The following is a 20,915-nucleotide window of genomic DNA, read 5'->3' as shown; positions in this document are numbered from 1 at the left end:
CCCCCCAATGTGTCAATCAAAAATCTATCTAACTCGGCTTTGAATATATTCAACCATTCGTCTCTGGGGCAGAAAATTCCAAACCCTTTGGTAGGGAAGAAATTCCTCCTTAAAAAGGAGACTCCCTTATTTTGAATGCTCCTCAGTTTTAGATTCCCTCACAAAGGGACACATTCTCTCAGCATCTATCCTGTCAAGTTGCCTCTGAGTCTTGTATGTCGCAATAAGATCATGTACTTATCTAATTTTCCTTGAAATGTGTTCCCTCAGCTATTCCTTGTGGTATCAAACTCCATTTTTTAAAAGTTTCTCCTGAATTCCTTATTGGATTAATAGTGACTGTATTTTGGGTTTAGTTTCTAGCTTTTACATTAAGAACTTACATGACCTCTTACAATCTATCTTCTTCTGATAACTGCATTTTATTCCCATCAGTCTTCAGTAAATGTTAAATCTAAAGACCAATCAAATACTGGGCCAGCTAGAGACATAATTAACTATTGTCTGCTGGGGAACAATTAGTCTCTGTGTATCTGAATAAGACTCTCTGTTCCTTATTTTAAGGGCCTTTTGCTCTGTCTGTTTCCTGCTTGTCTAGTGAGAGCTATCTCCACATGCCATGAGTTGCTTTACTGTTTGGTTGGGTGCTCATCTTGCTGTGTCATGTGGAGAACCTATTGCTTAAGGCAGTGTTCATTGAAACCAGGCCTCTTCACTAGGCAGCTCATTCAATGGTAATATGATGAAGCTGTCAGCTAGTTGTGAGCACTCTGAGTCAGAGGGCTGGGGGAGCAAGTCCTACTCCAGAGACCTGAGCGCATAGACTATGATGACACTTGAACACAATACTTAGAGGAGTGTTACACTGTTGGAGGTGATATCCTTGGATGAGATATTAAACAGAGGGCCCCTCTGATCTCTTGCGTGTATGTAAAAGATTCTGTGAAGAAGATATTTCCCTGATGCCCTGGCCAATATTTATTAATCGACCTTGAAGAATAGCACAGTGGTTAGCATAGCTGCCTCACAGCGCCAGGGACCTGGGTTTGATTCCAGCCTTGGGTGGCTGGCTGTGTGGAGTTTGCATGTTCTCCCTCTCTCTGTGTGGGTTTTCTCTGGGTGCTCAAGTTTCCTCCCACAGTCCAAAGATATGTAGGTTGGGTGGACTGGCCCTGAAGGGGCAATTTAGTGTCCAAAGGGTGTGTAGATTAGGGGGATTAGCAGGGTAAATATGTAGGGTTATGGAGATAGGGCCTAGGTAAGATGTTCTGTTGGAGAGTTGTTGAAGACTCGATGGGCCTCCTTCTGCACTGTAGGGATTTTATGATTCTATGACCTACATTGTTACTGAGTCACACCTGTCACAATCTCCAAATGTTCCAAAACACTTACAACTACATAGAACATAGAACATAGAACATTACAGCGCAGAACAGGCCCTTCGGCCCACGATGTTGCACCGACCAGTTAAAAAAAAAAACTGTGACCCTCCAACCTAAACCAATTTCTTTTCGTCCATGAACCTATCTACGGATCTCTTAAACGCCCCCAAACTAGGCGCATTTACTACTGATGCTGGCAGGGCATTCCAATCCCTCACCACCCTCTGGGTAAAGAACCTACCCCTGACATCGGTTCTATAACTACCCCCCCTCAATTTAAAGCCATGCCCCCTCGTGCTGGATTTCTCCATCAGAGGAAAAAGGCTATCACTATCCACCCTATCTAAACCTCTAATCATCTTATATGTTTCAATAAGATCCCCTCTTAGCCGCCGCCTTTCCAGCGAAAACAATCCCAAATCCCTCAGCCTCTCCTCATAGGATCTCCCCTCCATACCAGGCAACATCCTGGTAAACCTCCTCTGCACCCTCTCCAAAGCCTCCACATCCTTCCTGTAATGTGGGGACCAGAACTGCACACAGTACTCCAAGTGCGGCCGCACCAGAGTTGTGTACAGTTGCAACATAACGCTACGACTCCTAAATTCAATCCCCCTACCAATAAACGCCAAGACACCATATGCCTTCTTAACAACCTTATCTACTTGATTCCCAACTTTCAGGGATCTATGCACACATACACCTAGATCCCTCTGCTCCTCCACACTATTCAAAGTCCTCCCGTTAGCCCTATACTCAACACAACTGTTATTCCTACCAAAGTGAATTACCTCACACTTCTCCGCATTAAACTCCATCCGCCACCTCTCGGCCCAACTTTGCAACCTGTCTAAGTCTTCCTGCAGACTACGACACTGATGGCAGACTGTTGAAGTTTGTCACTACTAGAAATATAAGAAAGATATTTGTGTGTAGCCAGCTCCCACAAACAGAAATGATATAATGGTCAGATGATTTTTTATTTAGTGGATATTAGCTGGGGGATTAATATTGCCGGGGACACTGGAGAGAATGCTGTAGCTCTTTAACGTAGCACCATGGGATCTTTTACACCTACTAGAAGGGCAGAAGAGCCCTGGGTTTCAACGTCTCATCTGAAAGACAGCACCTCTGACACTGCAGCATGCCCTCAGTCCTGGCTATTGTGTGTTTGCCTGGATTCTGTGATCGAGCCACTGGAATCGGACTTGAGTCCACAACCTCCTGCCTTGTGTTCAGCAACTGTATGTCTCTTCAGAAGGAACTCTTCAAAATACAGCTAATGAAACAACAACAAAACCTACTCCAACTTATAAATCAAAGAAAGGGTTTAATAAAGAAACATCATTACTCCAAACTTGGAGCCTCGCCCTGGGCCACTCCAAGTTCACCCACATTGCTACATAGTTCCTTATTTATAGTAAACCAGTTGGTCAGCTGACTATTACATCACTGTGATTGGTTCCATGTTTTACTGGGTCAGCTGACCCTTACATCCTGTTCCCATTGGTCACATTACATCCAATACAAAGTTGTCACCAGTTACATTCTAACACTGTAGCCTTGCTTTGTAGACAAGTTGCTACTTCCTATGCCAGCCGTTGTTATGGTTTGCCCGGAGGTTGCCAACTGTGATCCATTTTGCGTTGTAGGCTGATTTTTGTTGTAGGAATTGGGTCAGACTATACTGGATCAATTTCACTGGGACTTTTGGAACTGGGATTTAAAGTTGCATTTCATGCGGTTAATCTGTGCTAGTTTGAAAGCCAACAAAAGGAAGTTGCTCTAATGAGTGAGCTTCCATGTCATTTCGATTGGTGGTTGTATCCAGGCAACGTGAAGCAGCTAATCTCTGCAACATGAAATTAGTTGAGTTGCTAATTGTGGCTGTAAGAAAACAAAATCATTTTGAGAAGTGCTGTTGAGTTTGTGAGTGTTCCCTTGGTGTTGGTTGCAGCTCTCTGCATGATATCTGGATTGTGTCCAACCAACATAGAACATCTCCTCATTGGTGAAGAGTACTGGGTTTTCGAGCTTGAACGATGCTGATGGGCTAAATTTTCTTATCCACAGACTTTATATAAATAAAATCCCATGAAGAATTTCCAAGATGGAAGTTTAAAGTTTTAAGCGTCGGGTCTATTTTGCACTTGTTCATTCAGTTAGGTCTATATTCTAAGAATGTGATTGAATCCTCATTGAAACATTTGGGATGAAGAAGGGGTTTGACAGAGTAGATACTGAAGATGTTTCCCCTGGCAGGGGAATCTAGAGCAAAAGGGCACAGTTTCAGGATAAGGGGACAATCATTTAGGACTGAGATGGGGAGAAGTTATTTCACTCAAAGGGGCAGCACAGTGGTTAGCACTGCTGCTTCACAACAGGGACCCAGGTTCAATTCCGGCCTTGGGTGGCTGTGTGGAATTTGCACATTTTCCCCGTGTCCGCGTGGGTTTCCTCCCATAGTCCAAAGGTGCACAGGTTAGGTGGATTGGCCATGCTAAATTGGTGTCGAGGGGATTAGCTGGGATTGTGAGAATAGGGCCTGGGAGGGATTGTTGTTGGTGCAGGCTTAAGGGGCTGAATGGCCTCTTTCTGTACTATAGGGAAGGCTGAGATAAGAGATATTTTTGGTGTTTCAGAGAATCAAAGGGATATGAAGCAAAGACAGGAAAATAGAGTTGACGTTCAAGAGTAGCCATGACCATATTGAATGCAGAGCAAGTTCGACGGGTCAAATGGTTTTCTCCTGCCCCTATTTCTTGCGTTCTTATATGTTCTGTTTCTGGTCAGACTGACCTGAAGTCAATGAGATCCTCCTGCGTTTATGGCTGAGCTCCCTGCTTTGATTTGGTGTTCTGAGAGGTGTTGTGTCTTGGCTCATGTGTTCAGCTGGGCATTTCTCTTGTACTCCACAGGAGTTTTGCCCTTGTTGTTTATGGCCTGATGTCACCCTCTTGTACATCCTCTTACCTTGCAATCCAGTGCAGTCCTCCTGAAGTTCCTACTGATAATCCTTTCACTGTCACACACGTGATCAGCAAGTTGTTGCTCTGTCTGTTTCACACAAGAGACTGTTAACAAAAAATGAGAACACTTGGAATAGGAGGTAACCTGCTGATGTTTGTGAGAAATTGGGTGAAATAACTCCTCAGAGCTGGTGTCCCTTCACCAGATTCCCTTTGTTTACAAACTTACCTCCACTCCTAAGAGTGCTTCAGGTACAAAGTCAGAATCCGAAGTGTCAGTAGCCCTGACACTCCTCATTATATACACAGGTGAGATTCCCTGATTGAGGTAATAATTGCCTGCCCAATCAGGTAACTCTTTTTTTGTTAAAGCCTACTGTACCTGGTATTCCCAGGCGGTCTCCCGTCCAAGTACTAACCAGCCCTGAGTCTGCTTAGCTTCTGAGATCAGACGAGATCAGGCGTTCTTTTTTTAGACTAGTATGGCCGTAGGCTACCTCAATCAGGGAGCTCATACTCCAAGTGGCCAACCTCATTGAGGTCATTATACTGGGTAGAAGGTACAACTGTTGAAATCATGGTTTTGTATTCCAATCAGCAGAACGTGCTCCGTAGTGTCCTCAAGAGACTGTCCTGGGGCCTTGGCTTTTCACTTTCCAATAACTTGGGGGAAGGAATAGAGAACTGTATATCCCAGTTTTCTGATGACATAAGTGAGGGTAGAAACTGGCAAAGAGATATTGATAGATTCGGTGAGTGGGCAAAACTATGGCGGGTGTGGGGTTTGTTGGTCTTCTGCTTTGGTGATGATTCCCAAATCGATCATTTTAATTTGGTACAGCGAGGATTATCCAGCGGCCAAGCCATCCAATAGAAGGGACTTCCAACTTGGCAGAAGAAAAATCATCTGGAGTATGTCACACGGTCGCAGTTTGTGACTGCATCTGACCTCTTGACTGGGAGACTTGAGTAAACGTTGCTCTCCCTCTTCACTCAACTGCTTTCTCTCTTGAAGTTAGAGGTGTGCAATTACATGAATATTTCTCTGTTGGGTTACCCATGTAAATCCAGTGAGTGTCAGCAGCCTACGTAATGAGGGGAGAGAAGGAAGAAAAACTGACAAGAAAATTACTTTGAAATTACAAGGCACAAACAAGCCATTTGACCCAAATAGAACATGTTGGTCTTTATTTTTCCACGTGGATCGTGATTGTAATCCCACATGCCTGCCCATCTCGCATCACTCCTGTGCAATCATCCACCGATCAGTAAATGTTGACATGGTCTCTGTTTCAATCACTGGTTTCGGCAGTGAATTCCACAGTCACACAATCTTGTATCTATGTCCTCTCATTCTAGACTCTGCAATAAATGGAAATAACCTGATTCTATCTTCCACATCCCACTCCATTCATTCACAATGTTTTGATACAGCTGTCAAAAACACTCTGTAATTTTATTTTTAATTGTGATATTTTTCAGAAATATTTCTTCATACTTGTAATCCTTATACTATTCGAGTGAATCTATTGCCACAGCATTCAAAATTGCACACAGTTCTCCAACTACAATCTTACTAAGTTTCAGCATAGATTCTCCAAGACAACTTGATGTTTATAATCCATACCTCTTGCTGTAAAACCCAATCATTCCCATTAATTTTATTTTAAAGAATTTATCAAATGAATTGATGCTTTTAATTGGAAGTCCAAAATTGCACTTTTTTGACATCACTAAACATAGTTTATTTAAAAAATTGAATATGACTTGCATTTATGTAGCACCTATCATGACTGCCAGATGTCACAGAGGTTTCCGGTCAATTAAGTACTTTTGAAACGTAGACACTGCTGCAGTGTAGAAACGTGGTAGCCAATTTATGCACAGCAAGCTCCCACGAACAGCATTGTGATATTGGCCAGACAATCTCTCTTTGTGATGTGATTGCGGAACAAAACGTTGGCCAGAATGCCAGGGATAGCACCCTACTCTTCTTGGAAGCAGTGCCATGGAATGTTTTGCATCGCCTAAGATTTGATTTGATTTATTATTGTCACATGTTTCTTGCGCACTCTGCAGACAAAATGCCAGAGAATTCCAGCCATGATGTTTGCTGCCATCTTCATTTAATTCAACGGGGATTTACATAGAGAAGGAAACGAGAGAGTGCAGAATGTAGTGTTGCAGTCATAGCTAGGGTGTAGAGAAAGATCAACTTAATGCAAGAAGTCCATTCAAAAGTCTGATGGCAGCAGGGAGGAAGCTGTTCTCGAGTCAGTTGGTATGTGACCTCAGACTTTGTATCTTTTTCCCGACGGAAGAAGGTGGAAGAGAGAATGTCCGGGGTGCGTGGGGTCCTTAATTACGCCGGCTGCTTTGCCGAGGCAACGGGAAGTGTAGACAGAGTCAATGGATGGAAGGCTGGTTTGCATGATGGATTGGGCTACATTCACGACCTTTTGTAGTTCCTTGCGGTCTTGGTCAGAGCAGGAGCCATACCAAGCTGTGATACAACAAGAAAGATGGCAGTTGGCCTAATGTCTCAGCTGGAAGAGGGTACCTCAGACAATGCAGCACTCCTTCAGCCCTAAACATTGAGTCATAGAGGTTTACAGCATGGAAACAGGCCCTTCGGCCCAACTTGTCCATGCTGCCCTTTTTTAAAAACCCCTAAGCTAATGATAGGGGTCATTAGATGTCCAAAGATGTGCGGGTTAGGTTGATTGGCTATGCTAAAAATTGCCCTTAGTGTCCTGAGATGCGTAGATTAGAGGGATTAGTGGGTAAATATGTAGGGATATGGGGGTAGGGCCTGGGTGGGAATGTGATCGGTGCAGACTCGATGGGCCGAATGGCCTCTTTCTGTACTGTAGGGTTTCTATGATTCTAATCCCAATTGCCGCATTTGGCCCATATCCCTCTATATCCATCTTACCCATGTAACTATCTAAATGCCTCTGACAGCTTGTTCCAGACACTCACCACCCTCTGTGTGAAACAACTGCCCCTCTGGACACTTTTGTATCTCTCCCCTCTCACCTTAAACCAAATGCCCTCTAGTTTTAGGCTCCCCTACCTTTGGGAAAAGATATTGACGATCTACCTTGTCTGTGCCCCTCGTTATTTTATAGACCTCTATAAGGTCACCCCTCAGCCTCCTAAGCTCCAGAGAAAAAAGTCCCAGTCTATTCAGCCTCTCCTTATAACTCAAACCATCAAGTCCTGGTACCATCTTAGTAAATCTTTTCTGTACTCTTTCAAGTTTAATAATGTCCTTTCTATAATAGGGTGACCAGAATTGCACACAGTATTCCAAGTGTGGCCTTACCAATGTCTTGTACAACTTCAACAAGACATCCCAACTCCTGTATTCAATGTTCTGACCGATGAAACCAAGCATGCCGCATGCCTTCTTCACCACTCTGTCCACCTGTGACTCCACTTTCAAGGAGCTATGAACATGTACCCCTAGATCTCTTTGTTCTGTAACTCTCCCCAATGCCCTATCATTAACTCAGTAAGTCCTGCCCTGGTTCAATCTACCAAAATGCATTACCTCGCATTTGTCTAAATTAAACTCCATCTGCCATTCGTAAGCCCACTGGCCCAATTGATCAAGATTCCATTGCAATTGGAGATAACTTTCTTCACTGTCCACTATGCCACCAATCTTAATGTCATCTGCAAACTTACTAACCATACCCCCTATATTCTCATCCAAATCATTAATATAAATGACAAATAACAGTGGGCCCAGCAGTGATCCCTGAGGCACACCGCTGGTCACAGGCCTCCAGTTTGAAAAACAACCCTCTACAACCACCCTCTGGCTTCTGTCAAGAAGCCAATTTTGTATCCATTTAAACTGGTGTGTCAGTCTTGAAAATTGTGCTCAAGTGGTAGAGTGGGAGCTGAACCCACAGCCTCCTGACTCATAAGCGAGGGCACTAATGACTGACCCATAGCTAATACGCAGGTATAATGGTTAATGTGGCTCAGAGTGTCATGTCAGGTAGTGTTTTTACCAAGTGAGCCACAGAATTGCCAATCCAGGTTTCCACTGGCCTACTGGTCAGTCCACTCAGCCACAATGTTTACCTCGCAGAGCTGCAAAATTCCCACACAAATCTGTCTTCCCTCGTCAGTTACAGGAAGTTTAATTTGGCTGAGCACAAGTGTTTATTTCAATGTCTGGATTACTGAATCAATTAAAGCACTTGGAACAGCAGAGTACTGTCATCCATTAGCGTGTTCTGTCACCCAACAGCGATGGAGTTAAGACAAGTTGCCAACAACTTGCTGCCTTGCATTCAATGTTCCTTAATTATGTAACACACTGTTTATTTTTAGAGCCATTGTGAATTTTGTCCCAGATTGCTTGTAGCAGCGTCCAGGAGATTAATCCTTAATTCCTGGAAAAGGATGACAACTCTGAGGAACAGAAGCCTGGGATATAATTCAATCAGGAGAAGAACAATTTGGCCTTTGAAATCTCATTAGTATATATTCTCGGGTGTTGAGTTTTCCCTAATCTTTAAACTGCAGATCCAGAGAACACCCTGTGTGGGTGTGAGATGGTGATTTGTTAATGACCTGGGGAACAATCAATTCCAGTTTCAATACACGTTGGTCTGTAAACCTCATATGAGCATTCAATGGAATGCCACTGACTGCTAATCCAGGTAGTGTTAGATCCAATAAACTAAGTCAGAGTCCTCTGTTAGCTGAAGCTAATTGTTTTTTGACTAGAAGCCAATTGACCCAGAGACTAGTACTGTACAGAACTTTCACTTGATGTGTACTGGCAGTTGAACTATGGAGTAGGGCTGCTCTGAATGCTGTACATCAAATAGTTATTGTGAATTCATTGGTCAACTTGCAAGTGATCCTTTTTGTAGTAATATTCATGTTTTTCATCATCATGGACAATTGAAACACTCTTGATTCAAAGGGGCATCATCTCAGAATTGTACAGAGCAGATCTGGTTCATCATGCCTATACCAACTCCTTGCAAGAACTATCCAATAGTGCCGCTTGCCCCTCTCCCGGAGACTTGCAAAATCTTCCCTTCTGAGTGTCGATCCAATTTGCCTTTTTGAAGCTACTATTGAATCCGCTTCTATTGCTCTTTCAGACATCACTTGCTATTTTTTTTAAGTTTCTCTCCATCTCCCACAGATTCTTTTGCAAATGATCATAATTTTGTATCCTATGGTTACTAATTGTGTCAGTGAAAATAGGCTCTCCCTATTTGCTCTAATCAAACCATTCATGCTTTAAACACTGAATCTTATTACTCACAAGAACCATTCCAGCTTCTCCACTCTCCCTACATAATCTGAAGACCCTCATTCCCAGTTTAATTCAGTTACTGACAAAAAAGAGGGCAAGATTTTTTTTTCCCTACCTGCGTATGAACACACATGTTATTTGTCATTTATATTAATGATTTGGATGAGAATATAGGAGGCATGGTTGGTAAGTTTGCAGATGACACCAAGATTGGTGGCATAGTGGATGGTGAAGAAAGTTATCTCCAATTGCAACGTGATCTTGATCAATTGGGCCAGTGGGCTGACGAATGGCAGATGGAGTTTAATTTAGACAAATGCGAGGTGATGCATTTTGGTAGATTGAACCAGGGCAGGACTTACTCAGCTAACGGTAGGGCGTTGGGGAGAGTTACAGAACAAAGAGATCTAGGGGTACATGTTCATAGCTCCTTGAAAGTGGAGTCACAGGTGGACAGAGTGGTGAAGAAGGCATGCGGCATGCTTGGTTTCATCGGTCAGAACATTGAATACAGGAGTTGGGATGTCTTGTTGAAGTTGTACAAGACATTGGTAAGGCCACACTTGGAATACTGTGTGCAATTCTGGTCACCCTATTATAGAAAGGATATTATTAAACTAGAAAGAGTGCAGAAAAGATTTAGTAGGATGCTACCAGGACTTGAGGGATTGAGTTATAAGGAGAGGCTGAATAGACTGGGACTTTTTTTCTCTGGAGCATAGGAGGCTGAGGGGTGACCTTATAGAGGTCTATAAAATAATGAGGGGCATAGACAAGGTAGATCGTCAATATCTTTTCCCAAAGGTAGGGGAAGTCTAAAACTAGAGGGCATAGGTTTAAGGTGAGAGGGGAGAGATACAAAAGGGTCCAGAGGGGCAGTTTTTTCACACAGGGTGGTGAGTGCCTGGAACAAGCTGCCAGAGTTAGTAGTAGAGGCAGGATACAATTTTATCTTCTAAAAAGCATTTAGATAGTTACATGGGTAAGATGGGTATAGAGGGATAGAGAGCAATTGGGATTAGCTTAGCGGTTTCTAAAAAAAGGGCGGCATGGACAAGTGGGCCGAAGGGCCTGTTTCCATGCTGTAAACCTCGATGACTCTATGACTCTACGTAACCTTGGATTTGATTTATTATTGTCACATGTATTAGCATACAGTGAAAAGTATTGTTTCTTGCGTGCTATATAGACAAAGCATACCGTTCATAGAGAAGGAAAGGAGAGAGTGCAGAATGTAGTGTTATAGTCATAGCTCAGGTGTCGAGAAAGATCAACTTAATGCGAGGTAGATCCATTCAAAAGTCTGACAGCAGCAGGGAAGAAGCTGTTCTTGAGTCGGTTGGTACGTGACCTCAGACTTTTGTATTTTTTTCCCGACGGAAGAAGGTGGAAGAGAATGTCCGGGGTGCATGGGGTCCTTACTTATGCTGGCTGCTTTGCCGAGGCAGCAGGAAGTGTAGTCACAGTCCATTCCTACTTTAATTCAGTTACTGACAAAAAAAAGGCAAGTTTTTTTCCCCTTACCTGCGTATGAACGCACATGTAACCTTGGATGGGGGAAGGGTTGAAGAATCAGCCAGTGTTCCCCTCCTGGTGATGATCCAGTGAGCCTTTATGGCAAAACTGTACTTGGATGCATTCGTATAAACAAGTGACAAAAATGCTACATAGCTCTATTCTCTGTCCAAACAAGAAGAGTTGTTAAATCATGTTAATCAAAATGGTAATCTCCTTTTAATTTGCTTTCTTTTCTCCATTCCTTCCATTGTCTCTAACACAATGCCTTGTATTCATATAATGCTTGGATATAGTCAAACATCCCAAGGTGCCTATCAGACAAAGTTTGATACGAGACTCATAACTGAGGGTCGAGAAACAGACTGGTGCGAAAGTGAAGCCTTTGCAGGCAATGTGACGCAAAACCTTTTCTTGGGTGTTGTGAGAGAAGTTGATCAGCTAACGTGTTTCATGGTGGTTGAGGAAGGAATATGGGCCATCGGACCTGTTGCACGGTAGTATCACTGTGAGGAAATGACAAGCAGAGATATGATGCCCCATGGGGAAGACTGGTACCTGGCAGGCATCTCCACATCATGACCTGGCAGGGACCCAGTATGACCTGAGGGAACAAGTAAACTAGTTTGAACACTTTTTAATAATTGTGTCTGTTGTGTTGAGGGGAAGGAACATCGTGTGTTATTTGACTTTGACTTGGTTTGTGAACATTGAGTATAGAAGAGTCTATGTTCTCCCAGGGATTTAGGAGTTTTAAACTAGGGTTATCTAATTTGTAGCCATTAAGCTTCACAATCTTACGTGAGACGCTCAGGCCAACATTTTACTTGCATTACTTCCTTCCCTAAATCTTTGCATCTTCATCTCCGTCCTTAAGATTTTTGACCTGGAGGTTTGAAAGGAGCTTTTGTTTTGTCAGGCTGCATGCCTCATTGGTTACATCCTAGTTACAGCACCAAGATGATGCTGGACTCCGGCGACAGGAGATTTTCCGATGCTCACCACTTGAGTTTACTTCCAGTTTTTGAATCAGAGTCAGATATTTTGTGATGTTATTTTTTTTCTTTGTTAATTGTTCATTTATATGCGATTTAAAATCAATGTGCCCAAAATTAATTTGAATAAAATTTGAATTAGTATCAGAAATGTACAAATCAATGAGACCCTGGATTTATGCCTAGGCCTCAGGAGGATCCATACTCCAAACTCATGTGGTCCATAAGGACAAAAGTCTTGAACGTCTACAGCGTAAAGCAAATTTTCACGTTCAAAGTCTTGATAGGGCTGGAATATTCCTTTAAGAATGAAAGTGCACAGACTGATGGGAATTGGCAACCACAAAGCAAGTTTTGTTTCAATAGTGACACACAGTTGGTCTATTCATACTTGGGAAATTTCTCTTCCAGTCATTAAGCCAACTCTTTGTGAAGATGTTTTTTTAAATTTCTATTTGTATTGAATTTTGGGCAAGTCCCAGTGCTGTTTAATGTTTAAACACAGCAACAAGAATCACGTAGCTCGCTTGTCACACCCGGAGGAGAAAAGCTGGATTAATAGTTTGGATACGGGCTGTTGGTCAGAAGCAATTAGTTCCCAAGATCTGATGAAGGATTATACCTGAGAGGTTATTCCCATTCTTGAATTTTCAGTTTTGTTGTTTTGTTTTTATAAAATCATAGAATCCCTACAGGACAGATGGAGGCCATTCGGCCCATCGTGCCTGCACCGACGACAATCCCTCCCAGGCCCTGTCCCCGTAACACCACATATTTACCCTGCTAATCCCCCTGACACAAAGGGACAATTTAGCATGGCCAATCAACCTAACCTACACATTTTTGGACTGTGGGAGGAAACCGGAGCACCCGGAGGAAACCCACGCAGACACGGGGAGAACGTGTAAACTCCACACAGTCACCCAAAACTGGAATTGAACCCGGGTCCCTGGCGTTGTAAGGCAGCAGTGCTAACCATTGTGCCACCATGTCGCCCTCATGCCTTCTATGATTCTATGTTTTATCTTTATTTTTAGTAACTTTAATCTGTCTGTTTTTTTGAGAACTCAAAATGTGAAACATTGACATTTGGTCAAACAGATTTTACTTGCATTGCTAACATTGTTAGATAGGAAGGGAATTAGGGGTATTTCCTGAGATAAATACCTGGAACAGCTTTCTGACTACATCCAGTGTAATGGAAAGAAGGGGGGGAATGTTTCAGGCTACGTGCAATTGTCAATATGCACTTTTTAAGATATTAAAACTCTGGGATTTGTGTATGCTTCCTGTCAGCTTGCCATTCTAAATTCCTAAGTATGCATTTTCTACAGGCACTGCTGCGTAAACTTTGTAAATCAGACCATCCCTCTTCCGTTAGTGGAGGTTGTGCATATCTTCCAATAAATCCTGCTTGAGCCAGCCCCACCCTTCCACGCTATCCCCCCACATGGCAGGGATTGTGTTGTTGGGACATAAACAATGTGGATTTTATCTTGCGAGGCATGCATATCACGATGCCTTTCACAAAATATGAAGAACGTGTGAGAAAATGTGGAACTGGATGGTTGGAGAAAGCCATTAATTTCCCAATGTTTTAAGAGAAACAGCATTTGGTTTGTTGACATCCCCCAGTGGTTCAGTTGGCCACAACCTTGTGAAATGGAGCCTAGAGCAAGTTCAGTTCCTGGGATGTTCTGAAGTTGACCAGGGCAGCAGCAGCCAAGCTATAATTCATCTCAGTACACAAGTTAGAAAAAAGCAAACATGCCTGCTCTTGATTGCTTGGTTGTTAGATACTGGTTAAGTTTGAGTTTAAGCCTCAATTTTCTTTGTTGCATGATTGGTCATACTTTCAGCTGCCTAGGGTGGCACAGTGGTTAGCACTGCTGCCTCACAGCACCAGGGACCCGGGTTCAATTCTGACCTCGGGTGACTGTCTATGTGAAGTTTGCACATTCTCCCCTTGTCTGCGTGGGTTTCCTCCCACAGTCCAAAGATGTGCGGGTTAGGTTGATTGGCCATGCTAAATTGCCCCTTAATATCAGGGGGATTAGGAGGGTAAATATGTGGGGTTGCGGGGATGGGACCTGGATGGGATTGTTGTCAGTGCAGATTCGATGGGCCAAATGGCCTCTTTCTGCACTGTAGACTCCATGATTCTATGCTGAGAAATTCTCTCACTAAATCGTCCCAATGTTTCTCTTTCTTCTCCTTTAAGATGACCCTTTAAAACCTACCTCCTCAACCAAGCTTTTGACAATCTGCCCTAATCTTATGTGGTTTGATGTCAAATTTTGTTTGCCATTGCTCCAGTGAAGCACCTTAAGGAAGTTTAATTCTGGTATAAACGCAAGTTGTTTTTAGAGTAAATGTCTGAGAGGACAAGCCCATTTTCAGCTTTTGATGGTCTTTATTTCAAATGTCTGTCCACCCTCTTCATTTAGGCTTGCTGATCAAAAGGTGGTCAATTGAAGGATGCAAAGGATGAGAGAAGTTTGGAATGGCAGCTGATGCTGGATCAATGGTTAATTTTAAATCCAGGATTGATGGACTTTTGTTGACCAAAGGTGTTAAGGGACAAAGGCAGATATATGGGGCGGGATTTTCTGGCCATGCTCACCTCAGGACTGGAAAATCCCACCCGTGTGGTCCATGTCCTGCCCGCTCTGATTCCTTTGGTGGGCAGGATGGGAAATTCTGCCCATAGAGTTACGTCACAGAAAAATTATGATGTCATCGCATGCTGGAACAGGCTCGAGGGGCAAAAGGCCACTTCCTGTTCGACAGTGAGGTTCAAGAAGCTGTTAGGTGCCTGTAGACTATATTCCAGCAAGATTTCATTTGATTTATTATTATCACATGTATTGGGATACAGTATTGTTTCTTGCGTGCTATATAGACAAAGCATATCATTTATGGAGTACATAGGGAAGAAGAAAAGGGTGCATAATGTCGTGTTACAGTCATAGCTAGGGTGTTCACAATCCTTTGTAGTTTATTTCGGTCTTGGTCAAAGCAGGAGCCATACTAACAGTTGGCATCTTCAGGAGAAGAGTTTTATATGGTTAGCAAACGTGACCCAACTGGCAGCCATTACACTAGCCAGCACCTCAACTTTTTACAAGGACAGAGGATGTGCCTCTGGTAAGCTCACAAAGCTGGTGGTAATCACGGTTTGGCCATCTGTTCCTGTACAACTGAGTATCTGAGAGATTTTCATTACCAAGCTCTGTGGTACGTGCGTTCATTGAAATCTCTCCATCTGGTGCTAGGTCCAGAAGCTGTAATTCCTTTTTATATTTTCCTAAGAATTCACATTTAACTTTGAACCTGAATGTAAAGAGCTGCATTGTTTGTAAGATCGGTATTGGTTACAGAGAAAGGGAACCTTAATAGGTCAGAACGAATGTACTTAACAAGTAACCAAAAATTTCAGTTTAAACTGATTAGTCTTCTAGGCTTCAACCAAGATGGCATAGCAATGGAGAACACTCGGAATGGAAAGGGATATGCAATGGGCACAACTAATAAGTTGATCTCAAATTTACATCGACACACACAAGGTTATTTAAGAGAAATCAAGAGCTGACGCAAATGAGACCCACAACATTTTTGAATCATTATTATGCATTTCTCCCACACAATCTTTCTTCTCCAAATTAATTGCTACTTTTACACACTCCCTCTGGCATTATCTAGACAAGTTTGTTGTGTGAAGCAGTTTGAATACAATAATTGGAAGTACTGGATAAATAACCTTGTGCGTGTCTTTTGTAAATTTGAGATCTGCTCATTGGTTGTGCCTATTGCACGTCCCTTTCCACTCCTGGCATTCTCCCGTCCCTGTGACATCTCAGTTGAACCCTAGAAGAAATCAAACCAATCAGTTGGAACTGAAATGTTTGGTTACTTGTTCAGTACATTTGTCCTGACCTATTGAGGTTTCCGTTCTCAATAACCAGTACCGATTTTACAAACACTGGAGTTATCAATAGTGATGACTTCCCTTTCCTGTTTTTAAAAATAAAAGCACTCGCTTCTGAGTCAGAAGGTTGTGGGTTCGAGCCCCACTTTAGGTTTTGAGCACAGAAATTAAGGCTGGTGTACCCAAAGTAGTATTGAGGAAGGGCTGCACCGTCTGAGGTACCGGTCTGAGGTACCGGCCAGAATTCTCTGACCTCGCCCGTGGCTGGGATTCTCTGGTCCCGCTGCAGTGAATGGAGATTGGGCTGAGCGCTAAATTCTCTGTTCTTGCTGGCAGCCGTAGTGGGTCGTGTGAGACCGGAGAATCCCGGCCGCTGTACTTCAGATGAATGTCAAACGAAAGCCTGGAATTCCCCCTTCAGACTGGTCTAAAAAGTACAATGGCACAATAGCAAAGAAGATCAGGGGAGAGCCCCAGTGATCTGAGCCTTTATTCATCAATCAACCTCGCAAAAGAGAAATTATTTGATCGTCATCACATCATTGTTGTGTTCGAATTGACCCTGCGGTCCCTACATAGGACTACACTAGTACTTGAGTAGCTGTAAAGTGATTTGGGATGCTGTGTGGTTGTGAAAGACATACAAGTCTTTCCTGTAAAAGGCTTCTGCATTGCTAGACTTACTGTCTCCTTCATGACTGAAAGAGAAATGGGGTTGCAATTTTGAACAGAAAGTGTCTAAAAAGCATGGATTGGGACAGGCTGTTCTCTGGCAAGGATGTGATTGGTAAGTGGGAGGCCTTCAAAGGAGAAATTTTGAGAGTGCAGAGCTTGTATGTTCCTGTCAGGATTAAAGGCAAAGTGAATAAGAATAAGGAACCTTGGTTCTCGAGGGATACTGGAACTCTGATAAAGAAGAAGAGAGAGATGTATGACATGTATAGGCACCAGGGAGCAAATAAGACTCTTAAGGAGTATAAAAAGTGCAATAAACTACTTAAGAAAGAGATCAGGAGGGCTAAAAGAAGACATGAGGTTGCTTTGGCAGACAAGGTGAAGGATAGTCCTAAGAGCTTCCACAGGTATGTTAAGAGCAAAAGGATAGTAAAGGATAAAATTGGTCATAGAAATCATAGAAACCCTACAGTGCAGAAGGAGGCCATTCGGCCCATCGAGTCTGCACCGACCACAATCCCACCCAGGCCCTACCCCCACATATTTTACCCACTAATCCCTCTAACCTACACATCCCAGGACTCTAAGGGGCAATTTTTTTTTTAACCTGGCCAATCAACCTAACCCGCACATCTTTGGACTGTGGGAGGAAACCGGAGCACCCGGAGGAAACCCACGCAGACACGAGGAGAATGTGCAAACTCCGCACAGACAGTGACCCGAGCCGGGAATCGAACCCGGGACCCTGGAGCTGTGAAGCAGCAGTGCTAACCACTGTGCTACCGTGCCGCCCCTCTTGAAGATCAGAGTGGTCGGCTATGTATGGAACCAAAAGAAATGGGGGAGATATTAAATGGGTTTTTTGCATCCATATTTACTAAGGAAACTGGCATGGAGTCTATGGAAATAAGGCAAACAAGTAGGGAGCTCATGGAACCTACACAGATTAAAGGGGAGGAGGTGCTTGCTGTCCTTGAGGCAAATCAGAGTAGATAAATCCCCAGGACCGGACAGGGTATTCCCTCGGACCTTGAAGGAGACTAGTGTTGAAATTGCAGGGGCCCCGGCAGATATATTTAAAATGTTGGTATCCATGGGTGAGGTGCCGGATGATTGGAGGATAGCTCATGTTGTTCCGTTGTTTAAAAAAGGCTCAAAAAGTAATGCGGGAAATTATACGCCGGTAAGTTTGACGTCAGTAGTAGGTAAATTATTGGAAGGAGTGCTAAGAGATAGGATCTACAAATATTTGGATAGACAGGGACTTATTAGGGAGAGTCACCATGGCTTTGAGCGTGGTAGGTCATGTTTAACCAATCTATTAGAGTTTTTCGAGGAGGCTACCAGGAAAGTGGATGAAGGGAAGGCAATGGATGTTGTCTACATGGACTTCAGTAAGGCCTTTGACAAGGTCCCGCATGGGAGGTTAGTTAGGAAGGTTCAGTCGCTAGGTATACATGGAGAGGTAGTAAATTGGAATAGACATTGGCTCAATGGAAGCCAGAGAGTGGTAGTGGTGGAGGATTGCTTCTCTCAGTGGAAGCCTGTGACTAGTGGTGTGCCACAGGGATCAGTGCTGGGTCCATTGTTGTTTGTCGTCTATATCAATGATCTGGATGATAATGTGGTAAATTGGATCAGCAAATTTGCTGATGATACAAAGATTGGAGGTGTAGTGGACAGTGAGGAAGGTTTTCAAAGCTTGCAGAAGGATTTGGACGAGCTAGAAAAATGGTTTGAAAAATGGCAGATGGAGTTTAATGCAGACAAGTGTGAGGTATTGCACTTTGGAAGGACAAATCAAGGTAGAACATACAAGGTAAATGGTAGGACACTGAAGAGTGCAGTAGAACAGAGGGATCTGGGAATACAGATACATAATTCCCTAAAAGTGGCGTCACAGGTAGATAGGGTCATAAAGAGTGCTTTTGGTACATTGGCCTTCATAAATCAAAGTATTGAGTATAAGAGTTGGATTGTTATGGTGAGGTTGGATAAGACATTGGTGAGGCCGAATTTAGAGTATTGTGTGCAGTTTTGGTCACCTAATTACAGGAAGGATATCAATAAGGTTGAAAGAGTGCAGAGAAGGTTTACAAGAATGTTGCCGGGACTTGAGAAACTGAGTTACAGAGAAAGGTTGAATAGGTTTGGACTTTATTCCCTGGAGCGTAGAAGAATGAGGGGAGATTTGATAGAGGTGTATAAAATTATGATTGGTATAGAAAGAATGAATGCAAGCAGGCTTTTCCCACTGAGGCTAGGGGAGAAAAAAACTAGAGGACATGGGTTAAGGGTGAAGGGGGAAAAGTTTAAAGGGAATATTAGGGGGGGCTTCTTCACACAGAGAGTGGTGGGAGTGTGGAATGAGCTGCCAGATGAAGTGGTGAATGCGGGCTCACTTTTAACATTTAAGAAAAACTTGGATAGGTACATGGATGAGAGGGGTGTGGAGGGATATGATCCAGGTGCAGGTCAGTGGGACTAGGCAGAAAAATGGTTCGGCACAGCCAAGAAGGGCCAAAAGGCCTGTTTCTGTGCTGTAATGTTCTATGGTTCTATGTGTAAACATACAGCACAGAATGTGGGCAAAGTGATGCTTTATTTGTTCTAATGGGGTAATGTGCGCCTGGTGCTGTACTTTCAGAGAAGGTCCCTGGTTGACTTCCTAGTCTGAATGAACAGATCTCAATGAGACAGTTGATGGCGAAGAAAAATTAACCATGATTATGTTCTTGCACTCCCAGCGGTCTCTTAACTCGGAAGAGTGCAGGATTGGCATTCGATGAAGACGAGATTATTTTCAGCTGGTTTTTAAAAATTTGTGGTATGTGAGCATAGATGGCTAGGCCAGCATTTATTCTCCATCATTAGTTGCTCTTACTTGTCCGGGCGCCATTAATTGTAGCACCCAAGAGTTGCTGGCAGCTGTGAGCCGTGACATGATTAGACAGGATTGTCTTGGGACCGAGGATGGGAGGTGTGGGATTGGAAAACTTGGAGAAAGAAATGAATGTGACTGGGAGCCAATTTTTCATATCTGTGGTCTATTGTGGGAAATTGATTGTTTTGACCTTGCTTGAAACACCCATCACTTGATCACATCGAGTCTTCCTGGCCAGCAGCCTAAGTGAATCTAGCACGTTTACTTTTGGGTTATTACTTGCTGCTGAATATCCGCACATCAGGCTCTTAAAAAATCAGCCGCCCCCTGACCTCGATCTGCCCCCTGACCTCGATCTGCCCCCTGACCTCGATCTGCCCCCTGTCCCTGATCTGCCCCCATCCCTGATCTGCCCCATCCCTGATCTGCCCCATCCCTGATCTGCCCCCATCCCTGATCTGCCCCCTGGTTTCCATTTGGGTCTGATTGCGGTTGATCAGGTAAGCACGGTAATTTGGAATGAGGGTGAATGGGTCGAACCCATGCCCAAAGTTGAATGGGGAGCAACAGTGGGGACCAAATTGGTCCCTGGTTAAATGATGCCTCGATTTAAAGTTCTTGTTTTCAAATCCCTCCATAGCCGTACCCCTATTCCTGTAATTCCCTCCAGCCTACAAACCTCCCGCAGATATCTGTGTGCATTGGATTGTGGCCTCTTGGACATCTGATCATCATTTTTATCGCTGTGCCATTGATGACCGAGCCTCCAACTCTGGAATTGCCTCCCCAGAAATCTCCACCTCTCTTCCTTTAAGATGCTCCTTCAGACCTATCTTAGAACATAGAACAGTACAGCACAGAACAGGCCCTTCGGCCCACCATGTTGTGCCGAGCTTTATCTGAAACCAAGATCAAGCTATCCCACTCCCTATCATCCTGGTGTGCTCCATGTGCCTATCCAATAACCGCTTAAATGTTCCTAAAGTGTCTGACTCCACTATCACTGCAGGCAGTCCATTCCACACCCCAACAACCTATCTTCCTGATCAAGCTTTTGGTCATCCGTCCTGATATTACCGGTGTAACTCTGTTCACTTTAATGTTCCTGTGAACTACCTTGGGATGTTTGATTTTATTAAAGGCACTATATAAATAGAAGGTGTTGTTGACAGAATTTGAAGACACTTTTTGCTGCAATATTCAAGAAATGAACAACTAATGCCTCTTCCAGAGAACTGCAGAATCTCATGAGCTTTTGTGGTTTCCACTTCAAT

General features: G+C 43.4%; 1 protein-coding gene and 1 pseudogene across 1 annotated transcript in view; one reads left to right on the top strand and one right to left on the bottom strand.

The window, feature by feature from the left end:
• lasp1 (LIM and SH3 protein 1) overlaps window positions 1-20,915 on the top strand; it is a 177,881-nt gene that overhangs the window by 14,389 nt on the left and 142,577 nt on the right. The window lies entirely within an intron of this gene.
• Window positions 4,722-4,845, bottom strand: LOC144501003 (5S ribosomal RNA; annotated as a pseudogene).

Source organism: Mustelus asterias, chromosome 11 (genome assembly GCF_964213995.1).
Source record: "Mustelus asterias chromosome 11, sMusAst1.hap1.1, whole genome shotgun sequence".
NCBI classification, from domain to species: domain Eukaryota; kingdom Metazoa; phylum Chordata; class Chondrichthyes; order Carcharhiniformes; family Triakidae; genus Mustelus; species Mustelus asterias.
Note: the sequence above shows the minus strand (reverse complement) of the source record. Positions and strands in the feature narration are given on the sequence as shown.